The sequence below is a fragment of the Ailuropoda melanoleuca genome, chromosome 16 (assembly GCF_002007445.2).
Source record: "Ailuropoda melanoleuca isolate Jingjing chromosome 16, ASM200744v2, whole genome shotgun sequence".
NCBI lineage: Eukaryota > Metazoa > Chordata > Mammalia > Carnivora > Ursidae > Ailuropoda > Ailuropoda melanoleuca.
This window is the reverse complement of record NC_048233.1, coordinates 10,569,778-10,572,360: the sequence shown is the minus strand read 5'-3', so window position 1 is coordinate 10,572,360 and position 2,583 is coordinate 10,569,778.

The window sequence follows — 2,583 nt, the reverse complement described above, 5'->3', positions numbered from 1 at the left end:
GTGGCCCAAGGGGACCTGCTCAGCTTTCTCTGGACCTGTCGGCGGGTGAGCGGTAGGGTAGCGGTGTTAGGCTTAGCCTGGCTGATTAGCTGTTCACTGTCATATAGCCTGGCAAATGACAAAGCAGAGAACATTATAACATAACAATAATTATTACCATCCAATAAAACTTTATATGATGACAGAAAAATTCTCTATCTGCTCTGTTCAAAATGGTAGCCACTAATCACATGTGGCTATGGAGCAGTTGAATGCGGATGATAGGACTGAGAAACCGAATTTTTAAAATTTTATTTAATTTTGAATAATAAGCTTTTAAATAGCCCTGTGTGGCTAATGGCTATCATACTGGGCAGTGCAGATTTAGAGTATGAACTCTTGGCTTTATATCTTACAAGCTATGTGACTTTGGTCAAGTCACCTCTCTGAGCCTGAATTTTCTGCATCTGTAAAATGGAAATAATAATAAGTTGTTATTAAAATTAATAGAAATTATGTATGTAAAAACTATTGTTAGTATTGATTGTAATTTTATTGCTGTTAGCCTTAAATGTGTCTTCTATTCCGTAACATCACTCTAGTATGCCAGGGTTGATGAGGAGAAATTCAGTTTGAAAGTTTTTGTATTTCAAATTCATATTTAAAAAAATTTAAATGTTTAGAAATTTCCAGACTAAAGTGCAAGTCCTCTTCCTTGCAGTTTTCCTGCTTCTCTACATATTCCTCTTTCTGAAGTACTAGATGTTTCCCTAGTTAGTTCCTCACTTACCAATGAACAAGTTCAATTTTAATCAAGCCTCCTCAAAAGACTGATTACTTTACTACTAAATGTGTATGATAAAGGGACCCTGTTAATGCCTTACATCCAGTGCTGTAAATAGAACAATGGGCAAGTCTTCAGGCATTTAAGCCTTTGTAAGAGGTTATTCATCTGTAACTTGTTCTCTGCTCTAGCTTCACTACTCTATTTTTCAAAACGATTATGCTTCTCTATTTTATTTTATTTATTTTTTAAGATTTTATTTATTTATTTATTTGACAGAGAGAGACAGCCAGTGAGAGAGGGAATACAAGTAGGGGGAGTGGGAGAGGAGGAAGCAGGCTCCCAGCGGAGGAGCCTGATGCAGGGCCCGATCCCAGGGATCCAGGATCGCGCCCTGAGCCAAAGGCAGATGTCCAGCCACTGAGCCACCCAGGTGCCCCTATGCTTCTCTATTTTAGACCATCTACACATGCTTCTCTCATTACACCAAACTTCTCCCTTGTCTTTTTTTTTTNTTTGTAGATGTATTTTGTAAGAAAAATTTCTTCTGGACACTCCTGAGTAAATTGCTGACGATATCTGGGAGATTATATTGTGCTCACTGGACAGAAGTGTTGCTAGTAGGAGTTGTGTTATTCTTGCAAATAGAACTGTGTTTGTGTATAATGAAACAGATAACAAAGATGTGACATGGTGTTATGCTTGCGTTGTGCCTCCGTGTAAGAGTTTGGAGAGTTTATGTTCATAGTTAGCTTAATTTCAGTTACAATCATTCACTTGTCTGGTCTCCAAACTACAATCTTGCAAAGATTTGGGTTGAACTTTGCCCCTCATTTCACTCTTATTTTCTTCCTATTGTATCTCCTTCTTCATTGTGCTATTTCCTATTCTAGATTCTCAATTCAAGAAGGGAGCTGAACTTTTCAATATGCCAACAGAAAATCAGAAGTGACTGAGAGGAGAGAAAATAAGGAATGATAACCACAAATGAGGCAATAATATTGTTTTACTTAGAGCCCTGCTTGAGGAGATTAGGCACTGTTAGATGTAGGTATGTGTAAACTATAGGCAAGCTGTGTACATAGTTTCCAACCATTAAATGGAATTATCAGAATAAACAATTTCCCAACTTTACGGAATCCTTGATTCCAACAGCTTGAATCTAGTAATACAGGGCACTAAGGTGAGAACTGTGGGATAATGTTTTATATATTTAAGGGACCTTACAGTCTAGGTAAGAGAAGAAGGAGTATCCAATATACACTTTTTTTCTCTTCAAAGATTTTATTTTTAAGTAATTTCTACACCCATCATGGGGCTTAAACTCACAACCCTGAGATCAAGAGTCACATGCTCTACTGACTGAGCCAGCCAGGCACCCCTACATTTTTGTCTTAACACAGTGAGAAAACTGTCTAGATGTAATCGAAGGGGATAGAGTATTGGTCATATTGTACAGAAATGTCAAGAACACTGATAGGTTAGAATCTAACCAATAGGAAGAGTCATCCTAGAAGGTTCTAGCATCAAGGCATGCCTGTTCTCAGGTTAACACAGTGGGCAGGCAAAGTCATGTGGTAATTGAATATTTAACTGCAGAGAGAAAAGCGATGTGGAGAGGAATACTGTTGCCACAAGTAAATATGAGCATCTTCTGATATAAGTGCTTTGGTGGGCTCTAAAGGTGGTAAGGTTTCCTGTGTAGGCTTCCATGCCTATGGGGCGAGTATGCCTGGTGTGTTTACCTTAAAAATTCTGGACTCATTTCGTCTATTCCATATGTCTCTAGCCAAACTGCAATAGTTGGAAAGAGCTTATTG